The sequence below is a fragment of the Pinus tabuliformis genome, chromosome 8 (assembly GCF_031772625.1).
Source record: "Pinus tabuliformis cultivar Carrire ecotype Pingquan chromosome 8, CPIR1, whole genome shotgun sequence".
NCBI classification, from domain to species: Eukaryota; Viridiplantae; Streptophyta; class Pinopsida; order Pinales; family Pinaceae; genus Pinus; species Pinus tabuliformis.
The window spans coordinates 1,621,292,540-1,621,304,399 of record NC_142294.1 but is presented as its reverse complement, the minus strand read 5'-3'; the positions used below and the strand labels follow the sequence as shown (position 1 = coordinate 1,621,304,399).

At 38.9% G+C, this 11,860-nt stretch overlaps 2 pseudogenes; both read right to left on the bottom strand.

The window, feature by feature from the left end:
* Positions 1 to 1,050: 1,050 nt before the first annotated feature.
* LOC149242306 (phosphatidylinositol 4-kinase beta 1 pseudogene) lies at positions 1,051 to 1,966 on the bottom strand (annotated as a pseudogene).
* Positions 1,967 to 7,126: 5,160 nt separating this feature from the next.
* Positions 7,127 to 8,115, bottom strand: LOC149242305 (phosphatidylinositol 4-kinase beta 1 pseudogene; annotated as a pseudogene).
* Between the last annotated feature and the right edge of the window lie 3,745 nt (positions 8,116 to 11,860).

The window sequence follows — 11,860 nt, the reverse complement described above, 5'->3', positions numbered from 1 at the left end:
CACATCATCAAAGCTTTGACTCCATTCCCAGTACATGCAGAAATGGTAAATGACAAGGATGAGAAGCGGAGCCAATTCTCATGTTTCTGCAGGCATCCAACACTACCAAAGTTGCAGGGAAATATTGCATTTTATAACCAAGCATCATGGCATTGCACCACAAATGTCAAGGACCTACTCCAAATTTCATTATTCATTGCTTGTGTAGACACCAATCAGCCAAACGATCAAAGTTTCAAACCTAGGTCATATACAAATAGAGTAAGACCCTGCAAGTGACCACATTATCTGGATTCTGACGATGATAAGGATAGAAGAAGCTTTATTTCCATGAGAGATGATTCTCATTCAAGCGCCCTTACGACACACAGTTAGCAAACTCATGCCTGTTGTAACTTGTGTGTCTCAACTCATTCAGATATACAGTTTCAACCAGAAACCGGCAGATCATCAACACTCGGTTAGAATTACCGTTCCCATGCATCGCCATTTCTAGCTTCAGCTGGTGAACTGGGAACAAAGGGAACAAAACCTCGGCCCCAAAACACAGGACGCATGAATGAATCATCAAACTTTCGCCAGTAATAGTGCACTGTAAATGATGGAGCTTCCAGCAGCATGCGTAAACTGCTTGGCCTTCAGACACTACGCCCATCAATGTCCCTAACTTGACTAGTTGTTACTGGTGGAGAGGTAGTTGAATCAACATGAAAAATCATAGCAAAATGACGGCATACATTGGGGACAAAATCATCTTTCGGATCTTGAAGTTCTGGTTCTGCACTGGCAGCAATTACAGTCATCAACAGAACCTTAAATACATATCTCTCTGCCATAAGCTGTGTCTTTGTTTTTACCCCAAGGTCAACCTTCATAGTTGATGTTTCAGTTCTGCGTCTTGATTTCGAGCAATGCTAGGAAATAACCGTTCTTTATGTGAAGGCTGTTTCGTGTCAAGATAACTGTATCCTCCTGAAGGTGAAGCAAAAGCTCCTCAACAAAGATGGCTAACGGAAAACAGAAACCTGAGAATGAAATGCGCCCGAGCAATATAAATTCTCACAAGATACCATTCAACACACGTTGGTAATAATCATACTGCCTTGTCCGCCAGGCATCTAAACTGCTGCTGATGAGAGATAGAACCAAAGAAACACATTGCTCTTCTGTCAAACTTAAATGAAAGCGCTTTCGCAAATTTTGTATTGTTTTTGGTCCACCTTTAAAACATGGGAAACCAAAGTCCTGCAACATTTCAACCAGTAATATGATCCGTTCTGCATGTTTTCTACATGTCAAAAATCCCTGAATGCATAGGACTTTGAAATAGTCGAAGAACTCGCTCGGACTACCCTCTGCATCAGAATCCATTACCTCTAGAAGTTCTCGAGTCAACTTTGAAGGGAGCACTTTCAAAATTCACACCACCAGGAGAATTGGATAGCATAAAACCAAAATCAATATGTATGATATGTCCTTCCTCATCCATCAACAAGTTTCCATTATGTCGATCTTTCACCTGAAGTAGGTAGCACAATATGGAATATCCAGCCATGCTCTCAACAAAGTTTCTCTGAGCAAGCTTGAAAGAAGGTGATTTTTCCTTGTATTTGTCTATAAAGAGCTCCCGCAAGCTTGTGATGTTTGGATGCCTGCTTTTAATAGCATGTAATGATGCCGTGTCTGGAATCGTTTCGATCAAAGCAGTATACGAAGAAGTAACAAGAACTTCATAAGGATGCAACCAAAGCCGTAGCCCTGCCTCCTGGAAAATATCTTAGAAATGAGAAATAAGCTACACAGCAAGATGCTCCTGCCTGCAATCATCACCACTTTTCACAATAATAGAGTGGAGATCCCAGCCAGGTAATTTCCCATAGATAGAAGCCTTTCTGATCCTTTCCTTTTTAGTGTACTCTGTACAAAAGCGGAAAAAATTGAACTTCTTTCTTCTGTCCAATTCCATGTGCACGATCCTGGGCTTGTAGATCAACTTGTGGATTCCAGTCACTGTCATACAAAATGACCACATCTGTTGTGGCAAGGTTAATACCAAGGCCTCCAGCTCTAGTTGAAAGCAAGAAAACAAACTTTTCACTCCTTTCTTGATTGAAAGAATCTATGGAAGCATCACGATCTTCTCCTGAAGTATTCCCAACAATTCAACAATACTGATATCCACGGAACATACAATAATCCTCCTAAATGTCCAACAGTTTTGTCATCTGTGAAAAAAAAAATAAGAACTCTGGAAGCACGGTCTATCAGTTTTGGAACCATTTTGTCCGCATTGGTGATCAATTGCATGGCTATATTCAAAAGGCGCTTACGCTCTCCTCCAGCATTCACAACCTCCAAGTCTTTTTGAAGCAATGCCCTATAAAATTACTTTTGCATCATTGGTTAACGCTGACTAGTTATTTGACTGTTTCAGTGCTGTGGCATTACTTATAACCCAAAAGTCCTCTGCGAGCTCTTTTCAAAACCACGTTCATCGGACGAATATCAGCAACAAAACCTACACCATGGCTAGAAGCTCGGACACAAGACATGGTGATTACATCTTGTTCTTGACCCTGAAAGCAACTACAGTGTTAATATATAATCCTTTTCCCTCTTCAGTGTTAAGAACACTTTCGAACTTCCACCGCAAACATTTCAGATGTAGTTTGTATGGTGTGATAATGTCAACAGAAACCTTAATGCCCGCAGACTTCACAAATTTCTGAAGATGTTCATACAACTGCAGGGCAAATTGTGCTTCATGAATATTCTGATATGAAACAGAGCCACCTCTATGAGATTCTCTTTCATGAGTTATATCATAAAATATATAAGGCTTTAATAAAGGGTCTTTATAATAAATTTCATCAGGCCGCTTCACAACACTTTCCCTGTCACTTAATCGGTTCTAGCAAGGATGATATCACCGCAGCATTTGTCAGGCCACCAGCCCTCATTTGAAGGCTACAGAACACACGTCAAGACCAACTTGTAAGACCTTGCACATGCTATCCTCGTAAACTTCTTGCAGAAAATATGACAGCTGGGGTGAGATTTGTTATGGATCAGCACAAAATCACTTGGACCGTGTTTCGCTATGAAATCACCAGAAACATGTTGCGCTGCGAAAACACTTAAAACTGACTTATGCACTACGAAATCACCTAAAGAGATTTGTAGCACATAATAACCTTTGAACAAAGTTGACACATGGAAATTGTGTAAATTATGAGACCAGTGAAGAATGAGGATGCATAGTGGACTCCTTAGACTCAGAATCTAAGGCAAACAAAAACTCAAAGCTAGACTACCACTGACTTTTTTACCATCAAACTAATGTGAGCGGTTTTGAAATTAGAATTCTTGAGTGATAACAGTGGCTCCACTTGGGATAGTGTGCTCCTGTAGTACACTAAGAACTCGTATGTCCAGTGCCTTATCCATTTATGACAAACAGAAATTTGCTTGACAAGCATCCCTTTCAAGCTTCTGGGGCATTCACCTCGGGCTTAAGTTTGATGATGACTGTAGGAGAAAGAAATCTACATCTACTGAAAAATGCTCAGTTGACCTTGAGCTTATTTGCATTTTCCTACCTACCTACCCTATCAATTCAAACTTCTTTCAGCTCAATCAATGTGAAATTTCCAATGTAGCCAATCATTTGTCTTATCTGATATTTGAGTTTTTTTACTGCATCGGAGTTCAGAGCCACAATGATATTGTGGTGACCACTCCCACTGAAATTGCCGCTGATCTTCATAGAAAAACTGAAACACCGGAGAGTAAAACTCTTCCATGTATTTAGCTATAGGATCCCAGAATGCATGATCAGCTTGATGATTCTTCTAACTTTCTGGTTGTGCAAACTGATCTTCAACAACAGTGTACAGTTCCTCAGTCGTGAAAGATAAAGGAAGCAACACTCTCTCCTTGTGTTCTGCCATAGAAAGCTTCTGAAAATAATGATCATGATTATGAAGACTATATGCCTGAATTTGACCTCGTAAATCTTCAATGTCATTAGCAACTTCATCCAAAAATTTCATCTTATCCTCTGTCTTGCAGTCAAATGATTTTAGATACGAGGACAAGGACAAAGAAAAATTTTCATTGGTTTCTCCATTACTATGATCATTATTCCATTGTTTGAAACCTTGAATTGAAGGAGAGTTTGCCACCACATCTGATCTATCTATCCATTCCTCCAAAAAAATAAGCCAAAAGTCTTCAAATGACTTAATGGATTTGGTAGGAAAGCTTTCAATCCATTGTTTACATTTCCCTTGAAATGAATCATAGAACAACATAATGCAAACATCCTCATGCTTAACTCTAAGAAGCTTTGTAAAATCACAAAAATCTGATATGTGCTTCAAAGTTAAACTCAAATATTCTCCGTTGAATTTTGGACCATTCCTTAGAAAATATGCATACTTGGGAAAATGATTTGGGAAACCATGAACTCCTGAAAAATTTATGCATGCATACCTTGAAATAAGAATGGTAGCATCTGGGTCCTTCATAACTCCAGTGGAATCACCATGAATCTATGAAATTTGAATTCTTCAACAATGAAGTCGCCAAGGTAGATTTGCAGCCTCGAAAATTCTTCTGAGCTCCTGCTACCTTCAGAAGTTCAGTCTCATGATTTCGGGAATGAATAATCTTCGGACTCCCGGCAGATGCACCAAAATGTTATCTCAAAATCAGATCCTGATAGGATGTTGGTCAGGTTGACTCTAAGTAACTATTTCAAACCAACTTTTGGCTGAGGCTTAGCCTCCTCAACCTGAGAGGGCTCTCTCAAAGGTTAATGATTTTGATAAAGATTAGATGGCTAACTCTATGAAACAAGTGAAAAATATAAATGGTTGAACATGATCAGTAAACATCCATTGGGCTTATGGAGTCAACAACACCTCAAAATAACAATGAACTCAACCTTACATGGAAGTCAGGGCATTCAGCATTTAAACATTCAGAACATAAACTCATATGGGACCACACAGTTTATAAATGTATACAGGAAGTCAGAGCACATTCAGTGAATTCTGAGTGATTATACATCCATACCACTGTAAGAATTATGAAAAGGACAACATCAGATATTCTAAACAGAACAAATCCTTCATGAATCCTGAGAAGTAAAGTCAAGCATGTATTACTGAAAATGAGTCTTTACATAGGCCAAATACAAGTTTTTCATAAAATTTCCAACCCTTTGTACAATAGATCTTCTTCTATATATAGAGCTCTTTACATAACTGATCGAGATTCCTCCTCAAGCATGAGGGGAATTCGAAAACTACTTCTATTGACACCTATTAACCTTTAACTAACTAATAAATACAACTGACTGTTGACTGGAGTTTCTTAGAGATCTAAATCAAGTAGGATTCTAACACCGTGTTATGCTAATAATAGCCTTGATTACAATGGTTCTTGTTCTTTGACATCTGGTTCCCTTCTGGCGGTGGCTGTGATGGATGTTTGTAGCTGCTTGTTTGCCTTTAATGTGGTATCCTTTTACCTCTGCTGAGAAACAGGAAACTGTCCCTGTTTTTATGCCTTTGTTTTCCTCAAAGATATTCGGAAGTAATTAGCCATGTTCTTTATCTTTTAATTACCCAAAATGGAGTGCCACGTCCTTGATGTGCTGTAAGCCTTTCTCATGTACCTGTGTGATGACAAAATCTTTCAAAAAGATTTGCCGCTTTGTCAATCATAATGGATCAATTCAATTGTAACATGCAGCTACAGCAGTTTCGTAGCGCGCTACGAAACTGCTGTGTAATTTCAAAAACACAGTCTTAGACTCTACTCTGTTTGTATACCTTATCTTCAATTTCATTGCCTGAAAAAGGAGCACCAGATTTGTCTTGTCCTTTAATATCTGAATCAGAAGTGACACAGCTACCATTTCCAAACATTTGCTCAAGTATGCCAAGAAGCTCCTTATCATGCTGGTTTAGCTGTTGAACATAACTCTGCTTACCTACAACGTATTTATTCTTTATGCACTTGAACTTGGTAAACAATTTTACTGCTGATGCACATTGCCCTGTCTCCTTGTTGAATTTATTGGCCACTTCATCCCAAAATCCTTTATGAAACTTGAAACGTGTTGCATCTGTTGCAGAATTCACATCATCAAAGCTTTGACTCCATTCCTAGTACATGCAAAAATGGTAAATGACAAGGATGAGAAGCGGAGCCAATTCTCATGTTTCTGCAGGCATCCAACACTACCAAAGTTGCAGGGAAATATTGCATTTTATAACCAAGCATCATGGCATTGCACCACAAATGTCAAGGACCTACTCGAAATTTCATTATTCACTGCTTGTGTAGACACCAATCAGCCAAACGATCAAAGTTTCAAACCTAGGTCATATACAAATAGAGTAAGACCCTACAAGTGACCACATTATCTGGATTCTGACGATGATAAGGATAGAAGAAGATTTATTTCCATGAGAGATGATTCTCATTCAAGCGCCCTTACGACACACAGTTAGCAAACTCATGCCTGTTGTAACTTGTGTGTCTCAACTCATTCAGATATACAGTTTCAACCAGAAACCGGCAGATCATCAACACTCGGTTAGAATTACCGTGCCCATGCATCGCCATTTCTAGCTTCAGCTGGTGAACTGGGAACAGAGGGAACAAAACCTCGGCCCCCAAACACAGGACGCATGAATGAATCATCAAACTTTCGCCAGTAATAGTGCACTGTAAATGATGGAGCTTCCAGCAGCATGCGTAAACTGCTTGGCCTTCGGACACTACGCCCATCAATGTCCCTAACTTGACTAGTTGTTACTGGTGGAGAGGTAGTTGAATCAACATGAAAAATCATAGCAAAATGACGGCATACATTGGGGACAAAATCATCTTTCGGATCTTGAAGTTCTGGTTCTGCACTGGCAGCAATTACAGTCATCAACAGAACCTTAAATACAAATCTCTCTGCCATAAGCTGTGTCTTTGTTTTTACCCCAAGGTCAACCTTCATAGTTGATGTTTCAGTTCTGCGTCTTGATTTCGAGCAATGCTAGGAAATAACCGTTCTTTATGTGAAGGCTGTTTCGTGTCAAGATAACTGTATCCTCCTGAAGGTGAAGCAAAAGCTCCTCAACAAAGATGGCTAACGGAAAACAGAAACCTGAGAATGAAATGCGCCCGAGCAATATAAATTCTCACAAGATACCATTCAACATACGTTGGTAATAATCATACTGCTTTGTCCGCCAGGTATCTAAACTGCTGCTGATGAGAGATAGAACCAAAGAAACACATTGCTCTTCTATCAAACTTAAATGAAAGCGCTTTCACAAATTTTGTATTGTTTTTGGTCCACCTTTAAAACATGGGAAACCAGAGTCCTGCAACATTTCAACCAGTAATATGATCCGTTCTGCATGTTTTCTACATGTCAAAAATCCCTGAATGCATAGGACTTTGAAATAGTCGAAGAACTCGCTCGGACTACCCTCTGCATCAGAATCCATTACCTCTAGAAGTTCTCGAGTCAACTTTGAAGGGAGCACTTTCAAAATTCACACCACCAGGAGAATTGGATAGCATAAAACCAAAATCAATATGTATGATATGTCCTTCCTCATCCATCAACAAGTTTCCATTATGTCGATCTTTCACCTGAAGTAGGTAGCACAATATGGAATATCCAGCCATGCTCTCAACAAAGTTTCTCTGAGCAAGCTTGAAAGAAGGTGAGTTTTCCTTGTATTTGTCTATAAAGAGCTCCCGCAAGCTTGTGATGTTTGGATGCCTGCTTTTAATAGCATGTAATGATGCCGTGTCTGGAATCTTTTCGATCAAAGCAGTATACGAAGAAGTAACAAGAACTTCATAAGGATGCAACCAAAGCCGTAGCCCTGCCTCCTGGAAAATATCTTAGAAATGAGAAATAAGCTACACAGCAAGATGCTCCTGCCTGCAATCATCACCACTTTTCACAATAATAGAGTGGAGATCCCAGCCAGGTAATTTCCCATAGATAAAAGCCTTTCTCATCCTTTCCTTTTTAGTGTGCTCTGTACAAAAGCGGAAAAAATTGAACTTCTTTCTTCTGTCCAACTCCATGTGCACGATCCTGGGCTTGTAGATCAACTTGTGGATTCCAGTCACTGTCATACAAAATGACCACATCTGTTGTGGCAAGGTTAATACCAAGGCCTCCAACTCTAGTTGAAAGCAAGAAAACAAACTTTTCACTCCTTTCTTGATTGAAAGAATCTATGAAAGCATCATGATCTTCTCCTGAAGTATTCCAAACCATTCAACAATACTGATATCCACAGAACATACAATAATCCCCCTAAATGTTCAACAGTTTTTTCATCTGTGGAAAAAAAAATAAGAACTCTGGAAGCACGGTCTATCAGTTTTGGAACCATTTTGTCCGCATTGGTGATCAATTGCATGGCTATATTCAAAAGGCGCTTACGCTCTCCTCCAGCATTCACAACCTCCAAGTCTTTTTGAAGCAATGCCCTATAAAATTACTTTTGCATCATCGGTTAACGCTGACCAGTTATTTGACTGTTTCAGTGCTGTGGCATTACTTATAACCCAAAAGTCCTCTGCGAGCTCTTTTCAAAACCACGTTCATCGGACGAATATCAGCAACAAAACCTACACCATGGCTAGAAGCTCGGACACAAGACATGGTGATTACATCTCGTTCTTGACCCTGAAAGCAACTACAGTGTTAATATATAATCCTTTTCCCTCTTCAGTGTTAAGAACACTTTCGAACTTCCACCGCAAACATTTCAGATGTAGTTTGTATGGTATGATAATGTCAACAGAAACCTTAATGCCCGCAGACTTCACAAATTTCTGAAGATGTTCATACAACTGCAGGGCAAATTGTGCTTCATGAATATTCTGATATGAAACAGAGCCACCTCTATGAGATTCTCTTTCATGAGTTATATCATAAAATATATAAGGCTTTAATAAAGGGTCTTTATAATAAATTTCATCAGGCCGCTTCACAACACTTTCCCTGTCACTTAATTGGTTCTAGCAAGGATGATATCACCGCAGCATTTGTCAGGCCACCAGCCCTCATTTGAAGGCTACAAAACACACGTCAAGACCAACTTGTAAGACCTTGCACATGCTATCCTCGTAAACTTCTTGCAGAAAATATGACAGCTGGGGTGAGATTTGTTATGGATCAGCACAAAATCACTTGGACCGTGTTTTGCTATGAAATCACCAGAAACATGTTGCGCTGCGAAAACACTTAAAACTGACTTATGCACTACGAAATCACCTAAAGAGCTTTGTAGCACATAATAACCTTTGAACAAAGTTGACACATGGAAATTGTGTAAATTATGAGACCAGTGAAGAATGAGGATGCATAGTGGACTCCTTAGACTCAGACTCTAAGGCAAACAAAAACTCAAAGCTAGACTACCACTGAATTTTTTACCATCAAACTAATGTGTGCGGTTTTGAAATTAGAATTCTTGAGTGATAACAGTGGCTCCACTTGGGATAGTGTGCTCCTGTAGTACACTAAGAACTCGTATGTCCAGTGCCTTATCCATTTATGACAAACAGAAATTTGCTTGACAAGCATCCCTTTCAAGCTTCTGGGGCATTCACCTCGGGCTTAAGTTTGATGATGACTGTAGGAGAAAGAAATCTACATCTACTGAAAAATGCTCAGTTGACCTTGAGCTTATTTGCATTTTCCTACCTACCTACCTTATCAATTCAAACTTCTTTCAGCTCAATCAATGTGAAATTTCCAATGTAGCCAATCATTTGTCTTATCTGATATTTGAGTTTTTTTACTGCATCGGAGTTCAGAGCCACAATGATATTGTGGTGACCACTGCCACTGAAATTGTCGCTGATCTTCATAGAAAAACTGAAACACCGGAGAGTAAAACTCTTCCATGTATTTAGCTATAGGATCCCAGAATGCATGATCAGCTTGATGATTCTTCTAACTTTCTGGTTGTGCAAACTGATCTTCAACAACAGTGTACAGTTCCTCAGTCATGAAAGATAAAGGAAGCAACACTCTCTCCTTGTGTTCTGCCATAGAAAGCTTCTGAAAATAATGATCATGATTATGAAGACTATATGCCTGAATTTGACCTCGTAAATCTTCAATGTCATTAGCAACTTCATCCAAAAATTTCATCTTATCCTCTGTCTTGCAGTCAAATGATTTTAGATACGAGGACAAGGACAAAGAAAAATTTTCATTGGTTTCTCCATTACTATGATCATTATTCCATTGTTTGAAACCTTGAATTGAAGGAGAGTTTGCCACCACATCTGATCTATCTATCCATTCCTCCAAAAAAATAAGCCAAAAGTCTTCAAATGACTTAATGGATTTGGTAGGAAAGCTTTCAATCCATTGTTTACATTTCCCTTGAAATGAATCATAGAACAACATAATGCAAACATCCTCATGCTTAACTCTAAGAAGCTTTGTAAAATCACAAAAATCTGATATGTGCTTCAAAGTTAAACTCAAATCTTCTCCGTTGAATTTTGGACCATTCCTTAGAAAATATGCATCCTTGGGAAAATGATTTGGGAAACCATGAACTCCTGAAAAATTTATGCATGCATACCTTGAAATAAGAATGGTAGCATCTGGGTCCTTCATAACTCCAGTGGAATCACCATGAATCTATGAAATTTGAATTCTTCAACAATGAAGTCGCCAAGGTAGATTTGCAGCCTCGAAAATTCTTCTGAGCTCCTGCTACCTTCAGAAGTTCAGTCTCATGATTTCGGGAATGAATAATCTTCGGACTCCCGGCAGATGCACCAAAATGTTATCTCAAAATCAGATCCTGATAGGATGCTGGTCAGGTTGACTCTAAGTAACTATTTCAAACCAACTTTTGGCTGAGGCTTAGCCTCCTCAACCTGAGAGGGCTCTCTCAAAGGTTAATGATTTTGATAAAGATTAGATGGCTAACTCTATGAAACAAGTGAAAAATATAAATGGTTGAACATGATCAGTAAACATCCATTGGGCTTATGGAGTCAACAACACCTCAAAATAACAATGAACTCAACCTTACATGGAAGTCAGGGCATTCAACATTTAAACATTCAGAACATAAACTCATATGGGACCACACAGTTTATAAATGTATACAGGAAGTCAGAGCACATTCAGTGAATTCTGAGTGATTATACATCCATACCACTGTAAGAATTATGAAAAGGACAACATCACATATTCTGAACAGAAAAAATCCTTCATGAATCCTGAGAAGTAAAGTCAAGCATGTATTACTGAAAATGAGTCTTTACATAGGCCAAATACAAGTTTTTCATAAAATTTCCAACCCTTTGTACAATAGATCTTCTTCTATATATAGAGCTGTTTACATAACTGATCGAGATTCCTCCTCAAGCATGAGGGGAATTCAAAAACTACTTCTATTGACACCTATTAACCTTTAACTAACTAATAAATACAACTGACTGTTGACTGGAGTTTCTTAGAGATCTAAATCAAGTAGGATTCTAACACCGTGTTATGCTAATAATAGCCTTGATTACAATGGTTCTTGTTCTTTGACATCTGGTTCCCTTCTAGCGGTGGCTGTGATGGATGTTTGTAGCTGCTTGTTGGCCTTTAATGTGGTATCATTTTACCTCTGCTGAGAAACAGGAAACTGTCCTTGTTTTTATGCCTTTGTTTTCCTCAAAGATATTCGGAAGTAATTAGCCATGTTCTTTATCTTTTAATTACCCAAAATGGAGTGCCACGTCCTTGATGTGCTCTAAGCCTTTCTCATGTACCTGTGTGATGACAAAATCTTTCAAAAAG